General features: G+C 43.9%; 1 long non-coding RNA gene across 1 annotated transcript; it reads left to right on the top strand.

The window, feature by feature from the left end:
- The first annotated feature begins 10,436 nt into the window (after positions 1-10,436).
- Positions 10,437-18,423, top strand: LOC106724220. The gene is made up of 3 exons (XR_001359966.1): positions 10,437-10,681; positions 11,649-11,660; positions 18,411-18,423. It is a non-coding gene; the product is annotated as an uncharacterized LOC106724220 (long non-coding RNA).
- Positions 18,424-19,946: the final 1,523 nt, after the last annotated feature.

The following is a 19,946-nucleotide window of genomic DNA, read 5'->3' as shown; positions in this document are numbered from 1 at the left end:
GCGGAGGTTTCACGTCCGGGGAGTTAGGATGGAGTGAGGGGACCGGAGGAAGGGAGGGGCTGGGGGTGGGATAGGGAGATGGGGTGGTGGTGCCAAGAGGAGACCAGGGAGCAATTAGGAGGGGCATTCAGATCAGCTGGGATGTGGGCGTAGCAGGATGAAAGGAATTTCAGGAGGCACTGCCAAGCCTCTGCTGCCCCCTGGAGGGATCTGGGCATGGCTTTCCTCCACGGCTCCCCTTAGAGCGGACAGGCTCTGGGGAAGTCTGCAGCTCCAGGCCATGGTGCAGGGGGGAAGGTGAGGACACAGGTGGGCAGTGTTTAGCGGGGAGAGCAGGCAAGGGCAGTGCTTCCCCAGCTGCCAGAAGCCCCCTGGGAGTGGACTCTGAAAGGGACCAAGCGGTCACCTGGGAAGTGGAGCCCAGGTGGAGGGAGGAGCACCTGCTGGAGGGAGGATCTGAAGAAGCACAAGGACCACGGTGGGAAGCCCCAGGTCCTCCAGGGACCAGCTTCTCCTCACAGGGTAAAATCCGCACCGGGGAGAGGTAAATTATGGTGTCGACACGTTTCGGGAGGCTATGGAAATGGTGCTGTAGGGTGAGGCTCCTCACACCCAGTGGGACACACAAATCCTCCGGGAGAGCTCCTGAAAGTGCAGATTCCGATCCAGCAGGTCTGAGGTGAGGCCTGTGCTGCTGCTTCAGGACCACACTGTGAGCAGCACGAGTGTAAGCAGTTGTGTACGGAGGCGGAGAACTGTCTATGTCATGAGGTAAAGTGAAAGGATCGTCTATGTGGGATGAGCCCCATTTTTTAAAAATTGTGTCTGACACAAACACACAAATGCATACACATACACAGAAAAAAAGATGCAAAAGTTACACCAGCTGTATTTTTCTACAGGAGATGGGATTACAAGTGATTTTAATGTTCTACTTTCAGCTTGTCTCCATTTCCTGAGTTTTCTTCAGTAAACATGCACTGTTACTGTATGAAGAAAGATGATCTCGTAACCTCAGACACTATGTATTTGAAAAGGAGAACTCAGGCAGAAGTTCACAGATTTCCCTCCACTGGATCGGTTGCCCCTCTTCCCACACTCTCCAGGGCATCTGTTTACACACTGCATGGAAGGGGGACCCTCAGACCCCGAGGCGTGGCGCCTGGGCTCACCTTTGTTCTGCTAAAGGTTAGCTCAGATGCTCAACAAATGTGTGTTCAGAACAAGGTCCCACTGAGGTAAATTTGGTTATGCAAACTCTAGGAGTATGCTTAAATTGCAGCATGCTGTAAAATTTTCTTAGTGGCTATTACTTACATTGCTTGTATTGATTATGTGGGCTCTCCAAGCTTGAAGATCTTAGAATTATGTTTTTTTTTAAATTATTATTATTATTTTTTAATCCTCACCCAAGGATATTTTTTTCATTGATTTTTAGAGAGTGGAAGGGAGAGGGAGAGATAGAGAGAAACACTGATGTGAGAGAGACACATTGATTGGTTGCCTCCTGCATGCCCCTAACCAGGGCTGGAGCCTGCAACCGAGCTATGTGCCCTTGACCAGAATTAAACCTGGGACCCTTCAGTCCCACAGGCTGATGCTCTATCCACTGAGCTAAACCAGCTAGGGCAATATTATGAGTGGCTAACTCTTTTCACTTATATGTCATCTGGTAATTTATACTCTCTTATTGATCATCTCATTTGATTTTCTGAGGTAAGTGCTCTCATCTCCCTTTTCTATAAAGAGGGAGAAACTGAACCTCAGAGAGTTGAAGAAACTGGCCCAAGGCCAACAGTTAGTAGGAGGCAGAGTACTGAACTTGGTGACCCAGAGTGTCTGACTCTAGCGTCTAATTTCTTACTGAGATGTACCTCACAAGTCACTGGCCCCAGGTTCAGAAATCTACCCTGGCAGTTCCTGTGCGTCCACATCGCTGGAGCACTGTCTTCTCGTGTGAGAGTGTGGGCTGATGAAGCCTCTACAGCACAGCTCAGGCGACAGTGAGGGGAGCGGCCTGGCTCACTTAGAGCCAAGCTGGGCACCGGGAAGGGGCAATGTGACGACGATGATGGGAGGATGGTGACAGTGAGTTTATTCATTCAAAGAAGAATATAACATGAAAATGACATCCAGCAACTGATTACTAGGAATTATCTAGATAGCTTTGAGAAGATCTTTTCTCTTCTTTATAAAATAAGACACTTTTATTATGTTTCCCCCTCTCTTTGAAAAGATTCAGTCAATCAAACAAATTGCGTTTGTTAACCAATAATTGGTTCTCTCTCTCTCTTTTTTAAATTAACCAGTCATTTGTAATTAGCATAGTTTCTAATCAACATGAAATATAAATATAACCACATGGAACAGCTGCAGTTCTAATACAAAAGAAAAGAAATTTTAATAGGCTTGTGCAGCTTTATAAGAAATCAATGTTTAATTATTGTTAGGACTTTTAAAATAGTGAAAAAGACCCATGAACTTCCTAAGAATCTATTCTAAAGAAACAATTTAAATTGCAGAAGAAAAAAAAGTATTGCATTATTTATGATAACCTAAACAGTGAAAAAACACTAACTATTCATCTGTAAATGAATTAGGGCACATTTGCATGTTTGCACAATGGCATATTTTGCAGCTATTAAAAGTTCTGTTCAGCCTTAGAGTGGAGAAAGATTTCCTATGCAGGGCACCAAACCCAGAAGCTATTAAGGAAAAGCTGACAGATTTGACACCATAAATATTAAAAAGGCTTGTCCTTGAAAGACATCATAAACAGAGTGAAAATACAAGTGACAAACTGAGATAAAATATGCAGGAACAATCTTAAAACCATGTATTTTTATTTTCCCCATAAATCCTGCTCCTTCGCACTTATCTCCTCCAAGGCTGAGCCTTGAAGCTCAATGCCCAGAGAAAAAGCGGCAGAAACTGCCTGGGACAGACAGGCCCTGGAAAGACTATGAGTCTCAGCCCTGACTGCCTTCACCTCCTTAGAAAAACAAGGGTCTCCAATGCCAGCCTCTGTAGAGAAAAATGATTTATTCCTGAACTTTGCCCTTTAATAAATCAAAGCCCAACCTTGGTTGACTTGATCATAAATGTCTACACAGTGAGAACTACTATCAAGAGGAAGGGGGGAAAATAGCCATCCCCTCTGCGGGGAGCATCGTGGGAGGAAGAGAAAGACAGGGATAGGAGAGTGGAAGGTGAGAGATGTGTGTCCTGACTGTTGCAAACTTCTAGACAGAGAGATTGAGGAAACATCCAAAGTAGGAGACAGGCTTCAGACCCCATTTTGGTTTGGAGTCTGGGATGAGAAGCCTCATGAAACACCTGCCCTGGAACAGCCTTTCTGTCTATTGAGGCAGAGAGAAGGCCAGCAGTTAGCTGCCCGGAATCTTCCTGGCATTCACTGGATTTCCTGGATACCTTGGGAAGGAAGAGCTGACCCTGGAGGTGAGTTCTGGGTGGTCACTCAGGATGGAGCCAAATGGGAGTTGCAGCCAGGCCTTAAGGGGGGTCAGAGCACCAGTGGGACTGCAGTGAAGAGTTCATTGGAAGGACCCCTGACTCCAAAGAAGCTAAGAAAGACCTCAAGTTTCCTAACCCTCGATGTAAACAACAAGAGACAGCAAGATGCATGTCCAGTGTCCAGGCCGGTAAGAAACATGGTTACAAGTCAAAGTATCATATGATCTCACTCACATGTGTAGTCTAATGAAGAAAATAAACTGATGAACAAAATAGATCCAGAGACATAGAACCATGAACAGACTGAAGAATTTTAGAGGGAAAGTGAGGGTAGGGGATGGGGTGGGAGAGGAGAGATTAACCAGGGAATTTATATGCATATATGCATAGTGCCTGGACACAGACCATAGGGTGGCAAAGGCTTAGAGGGCCAGTGTAGGGAGGAGGGGGTCAATGGGAAAAAAACCCAACAATAAACAAAGTAATACTTTCAACAATAAAGATAATTTTTTTTATAAAAAAAGAAACATGGCTACAGACGTCCGAGGAGCTATGGAGCAGTACAAAGACCTGGGCTCAGGACCTTAGACCCCTTCTTCTCTTCACCATTAGACCATAGCAGTCCCATCTTCCATACACCCAAATGCCATCTCAGAGAATTAGCAAAAGGAGAAGCATAAGAGTTAAAATACCCAGGCCTATCATAGTCTAACTGCTGAAAACCAAGTGTAAAGAGAAAATATTAAAGGTAGACAGATAAAAGACACCATATATACAGGAGAGTAATGAAATGAATGGTGAAAAATAAGGGAGGCCAGAAGATAATGGAACAACATCTTTAAATGACTATAAGTAAAAGCTGACAATCCATAATTTTATATTCTGTGAATATACCCTCAGAAATGAGGGTAAACTAAAGTTATTTTAAAGTAAATGATAGTTTAGAGAATTCATTGCCTGCAAAACTGCAGTATAAAAAAAGTTAAACTAGACAGAAACCCATTTAGAGGACATTACACCCAACAACTGCACATTCTTTTCAAGCGCACACAGAATGTTCAACAGGATAGACCAGATGCTGGGCCATAATGTAAGTGCCTCAATACATTTCAGAAGACCAAAATCTTAGAGTATGTTCTCTGACTGCAACAAAATTAAATTGGAGACCAATAACAATAAGATAGGTAGAAAAATCCCAAAATATTTGGAAATTAAATATGGCAATTTTAAATCTATTATGGGTCAAAGAAGAAATCACAAGAGAAATTTTAAAATATTTAAATTAAATGATAATGAAATAACAAAATTTGTGAGCTGTACCTAAGCAGCTCAGAGGGAAGTTTATTGGTTTAAATGCTTACAGCGGAAAAGCAACAAGGGTTTAAAATCAATGATTTGAGTTTCTAGCTTCAGAAACAAGAAATGTATGAGTAAATTGAACTCAAAGTAAGTAGTGGAAGGAAATAATAAAGATAAGGGCAAAGATCAATAAAAGGAACAATAGTCCAACTATAAAGAAAATGAACAAAGTGGAAAGTTGGTTCTGTGCAAAGATGAATAAAATTTATAAGCCTTTTATGAGATTAGCTAAGAAAAAGAGAGAGATAACATTATCAGAAACAAAAGATGGAATTCAATAGGGATTCTCAGACTTTGAAAAAATTAAAAAGTTATGAACAATCTTATGCCAATAAATTTAACAATTTAAGTAAAATGAACAAATTCCTTAAAAAACACTACTCGCCTATTCTAAATATCCCTGTACTCATTAAATACATTGAATTTCTAATAATAATTTTTTAAAAACTTCCCACAAAGGAAACTTCAGGCCAAGATAGTCTCATCAGCGAATTCCATCAAACATTTACAGAAAATGGAAGGAGTGGCAAAATCATGTTGTAGAAGAGCACATAGGTAAGAAATAATGTTGCAGTTATATTTGAAAATTAAAAGCTGCCACGGTGATGTTGAAATAGGCTAATAATTCTTACATGGGACACAAAAAGCACAAACTATAAAGGTATTGGATTTACCAAAATAAAATTTCTATTCATCAAAACACATAATAAAAAATGAAAAGTCAACATCCAGACTGGAGAAAATATGTGCAGTACACATATATGACAAAGAACTCTTGTAAATCAATAATAAAAAGACAACTCAATGAAAAATAGACAAAAGACTTGAAGAGAAACTTGAGAAAACAGGATTCTGTGGTCAATAAGCACAGAAGAAGATGGCCAACATTTTCAGTCATCAAGGAAATGCTAATTAAAACCACAATAAGATATTGCTTCATACCCATTAAAATGGCTAAAATTAAAAAGATGAAAAATTCTAAATATTGGTAGGGATGTGGAGTAACTGGACTTTCATATATTGATGATGACTATGTAAAATAGTACCTCCATTTTGAAAAATTGTTTTGCCGTTTCTTATCTATATATATAAAAGGCTAGTATGCAAAATGTCCCCTCGGGAGTACAACTGGGAGAACAGGAGTTTGATCACTCGCTATGACATGTGCTGACCACCAGGAGGCAGCGCGGAACATGGTGGGTGACCAGTGGTGGTGGCAGTGTGGTGGCGGCACGGCGCTGCTGAGGGAGCGAGGGAAAGAGGAGGCCAGGAGGTGGGGAAGTGGAGAAACTGATTGGCCCTGATCGCTGGCCAGGCATAGGGACCCTACCCATGCACAAATTTCATGCACCAGTCCTCTAGTATAAAGATAAACATATATCTATCTTATGACCCAGAGTAATATAGGCAGAACAATATCCCCCCTAAAGATGTCCACACCCTAATCCCTGGAACTTGTGACTATATTACATGATGTGGCAAAAAGGACTTTGCAGATAGACGTGACTCAGTTAAGGATTTTTCAATTGAGAAATTATTCCAGGTTATTTAGGTGAGCCCATATCATAAAGGTCCTTAAAAGTGGGAGGGGAGGCAGAATAGGTCAGAGTGACACAATGTGACAAGGATTGATCCACTGTTGTAGGCTTTGAAGATGGAGGGAGGGGACCATGAAGTCCAAAATGGATGCTCATGATCTTCTGTTGTAGGCTTTGAAGATGGAGGGAGGGGACCATGAGCTGAGAAAGGTGGGCAGCTTCTTGAAGCTATAAAAAGTATGGAAATGAATTTACCCTTGCTATGGGCTGAACTGTGTCTCCCACAATATGAAGCTGTAACCCCCAGTATGATGGTATTTGGAGAGGGGGCCTTTGGGAGGTAGTTAGGGTTAGATGAGGCTGTAAGAGTGGGGCCCTCAGGATGGGATTAGTGTCTTTGAAAAAAAGACACAAGAGTGCTCTCCCCCACCCCCACATACCCCATTATGAGCACACAGCCAGAAGGTAGCTATCTGCAAGACTGGAAGAAAACCTTCACAGATCCAGACTGTGCTGACGCGCCAACCTCAGACTTCCAGTCTCCAAAACTGTGAGGAAATAAATTTCTGTTGTTTAAGCCACCCAGTCTCTGGTGTTTTATTATGGGGCCCAAGCTGACTAAGACACCCTAGATTCTAGGGCCTAGGCCCTAGAACCTCCGGAAAGGAAGGCAGTTCCAAGGACACCTGATTTCAGCCACTGTGAAACCTGTATAAGACTTCTGACCTACAGATCTATAAAATAATATTACATTTGCCACTACACCCTTAGTAACTTGTTACAGCACCAACAGAAAGCTAACACACCCAGCAATTCCTTTTCTAGATATTTACCCAAGAAAAATGAAAACAAATCTACAAGAATCATTGTATATGTTTTTAAAAAAATATTTTTTATGGAGTTCAGAGAGGAAGAAGAGGGAGACAAAGATAGAAACATCAATGATAAGAGAGAATTATTGGTTAGGATCAACCCAGGTATGTGCCCTGACCAGGAATCCAATCATGACCTCCTGGTTCATAGGTCAACACTCAACCACTGAGCCATACCGGCTGGGCTTGTTGTGTGTTTGTAGCAGCTTTATTCACAATAGTAAAAACTAGAAAGAACTCAAATGTCCATCATTAGGGAATGAATAAATAAATTGTGGTATGTTTGTACAATAGAACACTATTAAACATTTAAGAAAGAATGTCAAAAGGACAATGAGGTACCATCTCACACCTGTCAGAATGACTATCATCAACAAACGACAAGTGCTGGCGAGGATGTGGAGAAAAAGAAACCCTCATGCACATTAAATACATTGAATTTCTAATAATAATTTTTTAAAAACTTCCCACAAAGGAAACTTCAGGCCAAGATAGTCTCATCAGCGAATTCCATCAAACATTTACAGAAAATGGAAGGAGTGGCAAAATCATGTTGTAGAAGAGCACATAGGTAAGAAATAATGTTGCAGTTATATTTGAAAATTAAAAGCTGCCACGGTGATGTTGAAATAGGCTAATAATTCTTACATGGGACACAAAAAGCACAAACTATAAAGGTATTGGATTTACCAAAATAAAATTTCTATTCATCAAAACACATAATAAAAAATGAAAAGTCAACATCCAGACTGGAGAAAATATGTGCAGTACACATATATGACAAAGAACTCTTGTAAATCAATAATAAAAAGACAACTCAATGAAAAATAGACAAAAGACTTGAAGAGAAACTTGAGAAAACAGGATTCTGTGGTCAATAAGCACAGAAGAAGATGGCCAACATTTTCAGTCATCAAGGAAATGCTAATTAAAACCACAATAAGATATTGCTTCATACCCATTAAAATGGCTAAAATTAAAAAGATGAAAAATTCTAAATATTGGTAGGGATGTGGAGTAACTGGACTTTCATATATTGATGATGACTATGTAAAATAGTACCTCCATTTTGAAAAATTGTTTTGCCGTTTCTTATCTATATATATAAAAGGCTAGTATGCAAAATGTCCCCTCGGGAGTACAACTGGGAGAACAGGAGTTTGATCACTCGCTATGACATGTGCTGACCACCAGGAGGCAGCGCGGAACATGGTGGGTGACCAGTGGTGGTGGCAGTGTGGTGGCGGCACAGCGCTGCTGAGGGAGCGAGGGAAAGAGGAGGCCAGGAGGTGGGGAAGTGGAGAAACTGATTGGCCCTGATCGCTGGCCAGGCATAGGGACCCTACCCATGCACAAATTTCATGCACCAGTCCTCTAGTATAAAGATAAACATATATCTATCTTATGACCCAGAGTAATATAGGCAGAACAATATCCCCCCTAAAGATGTCCACACCCTAATCCCTGGAACTTGTGACTATATTACATGATGTGGCAAAAAGGACTTTGCAGATAGACGTGACTCAGTTAAGGATTTTTCAATTGAGAAATTATTCCAGGTTATTTAGGTGAGCCCATATCATAAAAGTCCTTAAAAGTGGGAGGGGAGGCAGAATAGGTCAGAGTGACACAATGTGACAAGGATTGATCCACTGTTGTAGGCTTTGAAGATGGAGGGAGGGGACCATGAAGTCCAAAATGGATGCTCATGATCTTAGGCAGTCCCCCAAGTGGTGATAGAAGAATCTATCTTGGCCTCCACATCTCCATAGCATGCTTCCAAAGATGCATGCATTTGTCTGCATCAAGCCAGCAGCAGGGTTAAAGCTTGGAGACTGTGCATGAGAGGTTTCAATGGGCCACGCCTGGCAGGGGCATGACTTCTGCTCTCACTCTGCTGGCTTGAATTTAGTCACATAGACACACATGACTGAAAGGCAGGCTGGTAATTGTAGTCTAGACAGGAGCCATCGGAGAAGATGAAAAAGATTTGGTAAGTTAGCAGTGTCTGTCACACCGTATTAAAATCTCATGCTAGCTAACATGTGTTAAATGTATGCTATTCATGAGAAACTGTTTAAGAGCTTTACAATCTTCAAAAATTCTTTGAGATACATACTAGTTTAATCCCTATTTTACAAGTGAGGAAACAGGGGTATAAAGACGTTGAGTTATCCAAGTCGTTCAGCTCATACGAGGAGGAGCTTGGATTTGAACTCAGGCAGCCTCAGGCCAGAGCAGGTGGCCATAACCATTACTTTATGATGCATCCATTTAAAGATTGCATAAAAATTCTAGATGAGTCAAATTTTACTTACCCATCTTTATATTGCTAGAGATTTAGGTAATATATTGACTAGGGCTGCGAATAATGCATTGCTGAACATCTTCAAGTTCCCTCCTCCCCATATTATGGATTGACTCTTTAGAATTCTTTTTTCGTTTTTAAAGTTTGCTAAATTAGGCAGACAAGACTGCTTCCTCTCTGAATTATGTACTGCATACAAATGACCTCATTATTGACAAGACATTCATCATGGGTTGTTAAATGTTTTGGTTCAGCTCTCTCGGTTTGCAAATTGTTCTCTACAGAATATTAATCTGCTTTGGGTTGATATTTGGCCCTGAAGACACTTGAGTAGACAGATAGTTTCCCACTTTACACAACAGAGTTATGAATTTTTCATTGGGAAAGATCTCATAGCCTAGCTGGTCCAATTCTTTAGCTGATGAAGAAAAATAGTTCTAAAAATGTCAGAACAAAAATAGAAATTTTAGAAATTGAATCACATATTTTACTTGCTAGAGGAGCTTGCTTTCAAAGAGGGTCCATGAGAAATGCTGCAGCAAGCGAAAATTTAGCTCGTGAACAATTAACAGCTGTTACAGTCAAGATGCAGAAAGGGACCAAACTTTGAACTGACAAACTGGACCTCAGCTGTGGGAGTGATGTGGCTGTTGTAAAATAGTTAACATATTCCCAGTCCTAGTGTGCACAGACGCCTTGCTCGGCACTTTACATTCTTTGTCTCATGTCGTCCTTGCAGCAAACCTGTGGGGCACATATTGTAAATATCCGTGTTGTACAAATGAGGAAATGGAAGCCTGCAGAGGTTAGAGACTGATGCATTACATTTAAAAGCAGAAAACCACCCCCACCAAAATAGCTCATGGAACCTCATTAAAACCATATCTTTTTATTTTATTATTTTTTTTAAGTTTATAGTTTATTAATCCTCTCATGAAAAATCTGCACAACCATCACAGATACAGTCACCAAAGAATCTTTACTCCTTTTTGCCAGCACCAACATTGGCCTTTGCAGTCCCCCTGACTTTCTTCATTCTGTTCTTGTGTTCCTTTCTGTTTTCTTGAGGTCTTCTTCTTCTCATATAGGTCGTGTCTTGCAAGTCTGTGTTTGGGTTCATTTTTCTTTGCGTAACCCAAGGAATCATAAATCATGCCAAAGTCAGTGGTTAATACTTTAAACAATAAAGAATTTAAATAAATAAAAAAGAAAGAATGAACTATTGATATATGCAGCAACATGCATGAATCTCAAAAACATGTTGAGTGAAAGAAACCAGACACAAATGAATACGTAATGTATGATTCCGTTGGTGTTCAGGAAGGGGCAGAGTAATTTATGTTGATAGAAATCAAAATGGTCATTCCCCATAGGGGTTGGGCACAAGGGAATTTTCTGGGGTGATGGATATAGTTTACATTTAAATTAGTGTGTTGGGTACCAAGGAGTAAAAATTCATCAAAACCTTTTGTTATACACTTGAGATCTTTGCATTTCACTGTACATAAGTTTTCCTCAATTAAAAAAAAAAAGGAAGAACAAATAGTGGGTGGGGGGATATCTCAGTCTCTGGCATACCTTTTATGTATCCTATATTTTTTTTGCATAACATAAAAAACTCCTTTGTTCAATAATGTTTGCTGCTGTGATTGATGAATCTAAAAATCCCACTGTCTTAATACAAAAATATTTCTTATTCACCTGAAGTCCAAAATGGATGCTCATGATCTACTATTGGGGATCGAGCCCACAACCCAGGCTTGTGCCCTTGATCATAATCAAACCTGGGACCCTGCAGTCCACAGGCCGATGCTCTATCTACTGAGCCAAACCAGCTAGGGCAAAACTATATCTTTTTAGATTCTTCGTTTGTCAGGTCAGGGTGAACTAGGAATTCCACTCAGAAGATTATTCCCAAACCCTAAAATTCTCTTAGTTTCTCAGGAAAAAAAAAAAAAGGAATAGGATAAAAAGTTAATTAGAATGGTAAAAATCTAAGCTTTCTTGAACTCAGAGTGGGAGGAACAGGCTACTAGTACTGATTGATTGGTTGATGGCCTTTCAGGAAAGGCTGACCCACCAGGAAGTCTATTGTAGTTTCCATTCTCTGTCACTTGCTCTTTCTGTGTCAAAGCCCTCCTAGCAGGTGTCTGGGGGTCCCTCCCTCCTTTCTTTTCTCCTTCACCTTCTTCCACAGCCTCTTCCCAGCTTCTTTCAGGCCCAGCCTCCCCTGCCTGTCTCAGTCCTTCCCTGTGATTCAAGCCACAACCTTGGGAAATCTTCTTGAACTTCTCAGAAGGTAGAGGCTGGCTTCCATTAGACTCCACCTGTTAAAATGCGAAATTCCTTCCCAGACGCCAACCCTTATCCCAAAGCTCCCTTTCCTTGGAACACAGGAGTGTCACAGGGGTTGTCTATTCCCCTGATGACTGTCCTACAGTCTGAGGTACCACAGGAGGCTGAGCTGTTGCTCATAGGGAGCTGATGGGGGAGGCCGGTTTCAGGGATAAGGAGCAATGGTTCCTTTCTGGTGCCCCTGCGGGCACGATGTGGAGCTGAGGGCAGCCAGGCACTGGATGAGAGCTTGGCTTGGCTTGAGGATAACCTCCTGTATTCCAGGCCCCGTGGCCTCTGGTGTCCTCACCTGGACTGTGGCAGCCTCCTCTGGGACAGGAGATTCCAGGGAGAACAGGCTCAGAGGGATTGTACAGTGGGGTGGGGACTGTGTGGAAGGAGCCTGGGTTCCAGCCACCTGCGTCCAAGCCCGTGCAGCCCAGCCAAGGCCGTTGGGACATGAGGTCTTGGGTTGGCACTGGCTGGGGCGCTGGGAGCTCCCCCAGGCGGAGTCGCACAGGCTGACTTCCTCGGGAAGCTCACGGTCTCCTTAGGAAGGAAAGACATACACCTGCAGGCTTGCTCACGCACACCGTGCACGCACACATGAAACGCAAATGATGTGAAGACACCCAAGCACGATGAAGAGCTGACCGGCTCAAATGCGGCAGTGACTTGATTCCGCTACAGTGGACTGGTGCCGGGTCTGCCGGCCCTAACAGCCTCGTAGCCTCACCAGACCCAGCTCACAATGGGCAGTCTGGCGGCACGGTCACTCGTCCCCTGTGGAAGTTTGTGTTGTTTGGTTGGTGGATGCATAGCTCTCTGCTGCGTGTGGCATGGCCTTGGTGGAGAGCCCCAGGGGTCTCCTTGTGAGTCTCCCATGGGAACTTGTCACCAACCCCACAAGACAACTTTCCCATCACTGACATCTTCAGCACCATGTCAGCGGGTTACGGGTTACGAGGTGCAGGTGACAGAGCTGCTTGCATCTCAGGTAACACGGGGCCCCTTGGAGACAATGGGGGTGGGGCAGCCTGAGTGGGGGTTCCCCCTACCTTCTTAGCCGAAGCTCTGCAAACGAAACATGTTAAGTTCTTAGAAAGAGACAGAGAAAGAAAAGAATCTGCTCTTTGCTGAATTATCTTGTTGGATCCTTTTATATGCATATCCCCCAACTAACTGTGAGTTCTTTTAAGGCAAGATTAGAATCCCAGCCTCTCTCCTGACCTACATATGTGATCCTGGGCAAGTCACCTCACTTCTCTCAGCCTCAGCATCTCCTCTAAAAACTGGGGGTGATGTCGGAGCCCAGGGCCCTGAGGTGCTGTGAGCATTGAGAGAGAGAAAGCTCACAGGACCTGGCACCTTGTCTGCACACAGTCTGTTCTCCTTAAAGGCTGGCTATCATTCCCCCTCCCTGTGGCCCTCTGACAAAAGATTCCCCACGCCAGGCCCAGCACTCAGTAAATCTGCGCTAATGTGTTAGTGGGTGTTGATGAGTTCATGCAACCCTTGGGTCACATGTGGTTAGCATGTGTGCATTTTAATAGGCTCTTTTACAGTGACTCTAATGATGTGTGGATTGTCTGGGGGCTCTGGGGTTGTTCTCTCAAGTTGTAAACTCACCACCGCTCTATTCCACTCTCCTGGGAGTCTAGCCACCTCCTCCGCAACCCGACATCTCCACAACCCCCTCCTCACAGGCACTCGACACCAAGGACTGCAGAGTGGACGTGGTTTGTGTACATGGGTATGTGTGCTGTTTGTATACATGTGTGTCGCCTATGTGTTGTATGAATGTGTGTGTCATCTATAGTTAAGTTCCCAGAAGCAGTAAAAAGCCATGGACTGACCCTGCCTGGGTGCAACTTCCTCACTCACCTCCGAGGGCTCTGAGCCCCTTCCGGCTCCCCCAGACTGGACGGTGTGCAGCATCTGTGATCCTTGGTCTTTGTATCTCAGAATTTCAACCAGGACTTTGGCTAAACGGTGCTCAAAACAATAGTACTTCTTAGCTAATTGAATGGAAAAAAGCAGTGCTGGGATGGTGTTGTCTGGGCAATACTGCAGTGCCCTCTAGTGGATATATCCTGAACTTTTCAATGTTTGCAGTTAGGTTTGTCTTTGAGCCCAAGAGCTCAGAAGTTTTTCCTGGGAATCCAGCCAGGCTTGGCCCCTGTTGCTGTTGGTCATTCCTCTGCCTCGCAGAGAGCACAGCTCAGTAGGAAGTGGGGGTGAGGCTGGGGTCAGGCTGGGGAAGGAGTTGATTTCAGGAGACCAGATCTGAGCCTGCACAGCCCAGGAGACAAGGTAGCAGGGGACAGTCTGACCTCTCATTTCCTCTGCATCCCTCTCTTCTTTTTTTTTTTTTTTCTCAGGAAATGATTTGACACATGTCTTGATTCTGTGAATGAAAACAAGGGTACCTAAAACAAGATGACACATAAAAGTCAAGATTCTCAGACCAGGCACATGCACGCACACCCACATCTAATCCATCAGCAAGTCTTGGATCCAGCAAGTCTGGACCCAAAACACATCTCAAATGCATCCTCACTGCCAGACCATTGCCTAAGCCACCATCATCTCCTGTTTGATTTATCCCAATAGCCTGCCAGTCTACCCTCTGGATTCTACTCTCACTTTCCTATAATCCAGACTACACACAGTAGTAAAATGTTCTTTCAAAATAATAAACGGATCCCAATGCCCCCCATTTAATAATGCTTTATTTGTCCCCCATTTCACTTGAAATAAAGTCCGAACTCCTTCCTGCGTCGTACAAGGCCCTGTGTGTGGAATGAAGGAAGGCCGCCACTCCAAAGGGTGGGACCAGGACCAAATGACAGAGCTGTAGAGCACGAGAGAGATCCCTCTCCTGAGAAAGAGAAAATTTTCTAGTAATCAAAGCTGCCCAGGTGGTCTTGCTCAGTGCAGAGCTGCTGTGGAGAGTGCAGAGCTGCCACTGAGATGTTGGCTGGAGACTGGAGGAGGTGACCACCCTCTTGCCTTCCTGCACCAGAATTCTGTATCTGTAGGCATGAGAAATGTGGGAGGAAGTCCCCACTTTATTCGTGGTGGAGAGACACACAGATAGAATCTGAGCGGATGCAGTAGCTCTTCAGGAAGTGCCAGCCACTGCTTCCTTGGGAGCTCTATTTCCAGGGAGGAGTGCAGTACCTGGGGGGCAGCCCTTCCTGTGGACACCTCCAGTGTGGGGAAGGCCAAGTCTGCCTCCTCCCTGAAACGTCCTCCTCTTGGGCTCAGTTCTTCCATCTTGCAGGGTACACTCTTCTGAAAGCGTGCCAGGGACTGTGCTGCAGGTCGGGGACATTGAGATGGAAGGTGCAAACTCTGCTGTTGTGGGTGAGGGGGAGCTGGGCTGGCCAGCAGTTCTAGCACCACAAGGACACCTGGACCTGGAGAGAGGGGTGGTGAGTGTGAGGGGCAGAGCTCACAGGAACTGGACCCAGGGAGCCCTGTGGTCATGGTGTCTGAGAGTCCCAGGGCAGGGCCAAGACTTTGCTGGTTTGGAAAGATCCCTAGGTGGTTCTAAGGTGAATATGGTTGTGGAACCCTGGCTTAGTTGGGAAGAGCTTTGCCTCTGAGACACCTGGATTAGAGTCCCAGTTTTGTCATTTGACACTGGTGTGACTGTGGCATCTACCTCTCTAGTCCTGTGAATGAGCAGGAGGAGGGACAGGGAGGAGGGAGGGAGACAAGGAGAGATTTGTTGAGCAGTGTACCTGGCCAGGGAACACCAGCACAGGGGCAGGGTGTCTTTGCAAATGGCCACATTACACAGGCCCAGCTATACCCCAGGCCATGGGTATAGGCACGGGTACCCATTCAGTCCAGTTTTCATTTCTGAAGCACTTGCTGCCAGGAAGAGCCAAGATGGTGTCTTTATGTAGGGAACACAGTAGATCCTTAAAAAACATTATGAAAGGATTTTCACAGCCACCCTATGTGGTGGGTACTTCAGGATCCCATTACAGAGAAGGAAATGGGTACATTGAGAGGTTGGGTGTTGTGTCTAAGGAAACTGAAGTTAGTTACTGGACTGGCATTGGGACGCAGCCCTGTCTCAGCCAAAAGCCTAGAATGAGTCCTGCTTACCCACCATCCAGCTTAAGAAATGAAATATTACACAGCTGAAGTCTCTGAATTCCCCTCCTGATCCTCTCGATCCCCTCACCGCTCTCCCCTCCAGCCTCTGTCCTGAAGTTGGTGCTTATCATTTTCATGTTTACATACCTTTACCACATATGCAAGGATTTATAAACAGTGCATAGTCTCTGAGCCCACATTTAGAGCCTCTTATAGACAGTGTCAGGGGAAAGAAATCCTTCTGCAACGTTGTCTCTCAAGATTGTTTTTGACATTTATCCATGTTGACACAGATCTCCAATTTCTGCATGACCACTTTTTATTTATTTTTATTTTTATTGGGATATAATTGACATACAACATGGTATTAGTTTTATGTGTACAACATAATGCTTTGATATATATACACACATTGTGAAATGATTACAGTTTACTTAACATCCATCACCACACAGTTACAAATCTTGTGATGAGAACTTTTAAGATATACTCTCTTAGCAGCTTTCAAATATACTATATAGTATTGCTAGCTGTCGTCATCATACTGTACATTACACCCCCAGGATTGTTTACCTTATAATTAGAAGTTTGTATCTTTTGATCACCTCCACCCATTTCACTCACCCTTCCCTCCCCATCCCTCTGCCCCCCTGTGTTCTGATAACAATCAATTTGTTCTCTAGATCTATGAATTCAGGTGTGTTTTTTCCCCCTAGGAGTCCACATGTGAGTTAGATTATATGGTATTTGTCTTTGTCTGTCTGACTTATTTCTCTTAGCATCATGCCTTTAAGATCCATTCATGTTGTTGCAAATGGCTGAAGTCTGTGGTGGGAGACTGCTCCAGCATTGTGCCACCTCCCGAGTGAAGGCCTCCAGCTCCGCAGCGCGCTCATGTAACAAAGGCTTAGCCTTAGAAGTAAGTCCACAAAGGATTTCCAACTCAGCAGCCTAGCCTTTTACTTTAAAGAGTAGACACATTGAGGATCACTCCTACCAGTGGCGTTTCAAGACCCTCTGGGGGCCACCACCTCCACGCAGCCTTTTTTATGGCTGAATAATATTCAGTTGTACATACGTGCCATATTTTCTTTATTTGTTCATTTGTTGATGGACATTTAGGTTGTTTCCATATCTTGGCTATTGTAAAAAAAATGCTGCCATGAACATGAAGGTGTAGATACCATTTTGAGATAGTGATTAAGTTTCCTTCAGAGACATACCGAGCAGTAGAATTTCTGGGTCATATGACAGTTCTATTTTTATTTTTTAAGTATATTTTTATTTATTTCAAAGAGGAAGGGAGAGGGAGAGAGAGATAGAAACATCAATGAGAGAGAATCATTGATCGGCTGCCTCCAGCATGCCCCACACTGGGGATCGAGCGTGCAATCTGGGCATGTGCCTTGACAGGGAATTGAACCGTGACCTCCCGGTTCAGAGGTCAATGTCCAACCACTGAGCCACGATGGCCAGGCTGGCAGTTCTATTTTTAATTATTTGAGGAACCTCTGCGCTGTTTTCCATATGGCTGCACCAATTTACATTCCCACCAACAGTGCACAGGGTTCCTTTCCTCCACATCCTCGCCAACATCTGTTGTCGCTTGTCTTTTTGATGATGGCCATTCTAACAGGTGTGAAGTGATAACTCATTGCGGTTTGATTTGCATTTCCCTGATGATTCGTGATGTTAAGTGTTTTTCATGTACCTGTTGGCCATCTGTGTGTCTTCTTTGGAAAAATGTCTATTCTGATTCTCTGCCTATTTTTTAATGGGATTGTTTGATTTTATCATCACTTTTTAAAAATCCATGACTCTGTTGATGGACCTTTAGGTTGCTATCATTTACTTTTCTAGACAATGTTGCTACAAACACTTTTGTTCAGGTAACCTTTTGCACACACATAAGAGTTTCACAAGGGTGTGCACCCGGGAGTGGAATTCCTGGGCTGAGGGCATTGGGCTCTTTAAATTTATTGTGCATTTCCCCTTGTGTCAGCAGCATGCCAGAGTTTCTGTTGCTTTATGTCCTCACCCACACTAGGATTGCCAGAACTCACACGTACAAGCCTACCTTCTTATTCTGTGCTTAATAGCCTTTTGTGGTTAAAAAAAAAAAAAAGAAAAGAAAAGAAAAGAAATCAATGGAAGAATAGTTACACAAGGAATGCATCCAGATTATGTTCTTGGCTATGTAATCCTCAGAGAAGTCTGGATGGAGGTCGCTAAGGCAAGCTGTGCCATTGTTAATTCAGAACATCCTGCTATGAAACATGGAGTGAGAGACATGAAGCACACTAGGAATTGGACCGGCTTGTTGGTGATCTCCACCAACAATCTGTTTCAAGGCATTATCCTTTTGTCGTGACCTTTTGTTTGGGGGAATAAATAGGGAGCCCAAACTACTAGGTTTTCCTGAGGTGGTCCCAGTTCATGCCAGTTGTCCCAGAAAAGCTTCTAGTAGCACCTCCTTGGACTCTTCAAAGTGTTCAGGTTTGAAAGATAAATTATATGGTCAAGTGGCAATTCAGGTCAATTTCCTATCCAGAGTATTTAGACTTCTAATATTCTGCTGTGGTCAGTGTGAATATGATTTAAGGCCAGAGAGCAAATCATAGGGGCAGAGCTATAGTTATTGCTACAACAATGAGATGTAGGATGGAAGTGGGAGAGCCTCGGATCTTTCCAGAGAGGGAGCTGACCACAGCTCAGAAGCTCTGTTCCCTGTGCTCTCTCTGTGGAGTTCTGGCCGTGCTTCTTGCTCACTGCCCCTGGGAGAGCCAGCTCCAGGGGCAGGTGGTGCCGGGAAGCCTGGCCGGTGTTCCCCCTCCCAGTCTCCTCAAGATCAGAACCCGTTCCAGGCCACCAGACAGTGCTCCCTGCCAGCCCTTTCACGAAAACAGTTCCTGGATGTGCTTCGTGAGTTGTGGCCAAGCTCTTGTGACAACACCTCCTGGAATAACAAAGGGATCCTTTGTGGGCAGCCGGCTCCAGTTAACAGCTTGTGGATGGCTGGACTCCCTGGCACTTTCTCCTTTAGACGGCACCCCATCCCCCGACTCCCATCTATTCAGTTCACGACAATCTGGGATCCTACATAGATAATTGGGCCATTTGATCAACCTGAAGAGGTAGGTCAGGGCAGCCTTCCAACACGAAAACTTCCGGAGGAAATGGCAGGACACAATGGGAGACCTGTGGTGGGAGGCCCCTCAGCGGTTCCCTTCCAGCATTGTGCCACCTCCCGAGTGAAGGCCTCCAGCTCGGCAGCGTGCTCATGTAACAAAGGCTTCGCCTTAGAAGTAAGTCCACAAAGGATTTCCAACTCGCAGCCTAGCCTTTCACTTTAAAGAGTAGACCCACTGAGGATCACTCCCACCAGTGGCGTTTCAAGACCCCTCGGGGGATCACCAGCTCCATGCAGTCTTTGTTGAGCTGCCACCCACCCCAGCCCAAATAACAGTGACCTCTTGCTTTTGTGCTTCCTTCATTATCCACTGTGTGTGTGTATACACACACACACACACACACATATGCCTGTCACAGCACAATGACTCCCTCAAAGACAATGACAGTATCTTACCTTATTTCATGCACTAGGAGCTCAACAAAAGTTGGTTAAATTAAGAAATGGATCTACTCTTCACCTAGAGCAGTGGTTCTCAACCTTCTGGCCCTTTAAATACAGGTCCTCATGTTGTGACCCAACCATAAAATTATTTTCGTTGCTACTTCATAACTGTAATGTTGCTACTGTTATGAATCATAATGTAAATATCTGATATGCAGGATGGTCTTAGGCGACCCCTGTGAAAGGGTCGTACGACCGCCAAAGGGGTCGCGACCCACAGGTTGAGAACCGCTGACCTAGAGGGAGTTAGTCTCAGAAGCAAACTGGATAGAGGAACCCAAATGAGATCTCAAGTCTCTTGTTGCCTTCTGCCT

The sequence above is a fragment of the Myotis brandtii genome, unplaced genomic scaffold, assembly GCF_000412655.1.
Source record: "Myotis brandtii unplaced genomic scaffold, ASM41265v1 scaffold118, whole genome shotgun sequence".
NCBI lineage: Eukaryota > Metazoa > Chordata > Mammalia > Chiroptera > Vespertilionidae > Myotis > Myotis brandtii.
Note: the sequence above shows the minus strand (reverse complement) of the source record. Positions and strands in the feature narration are given on the sequence as shown.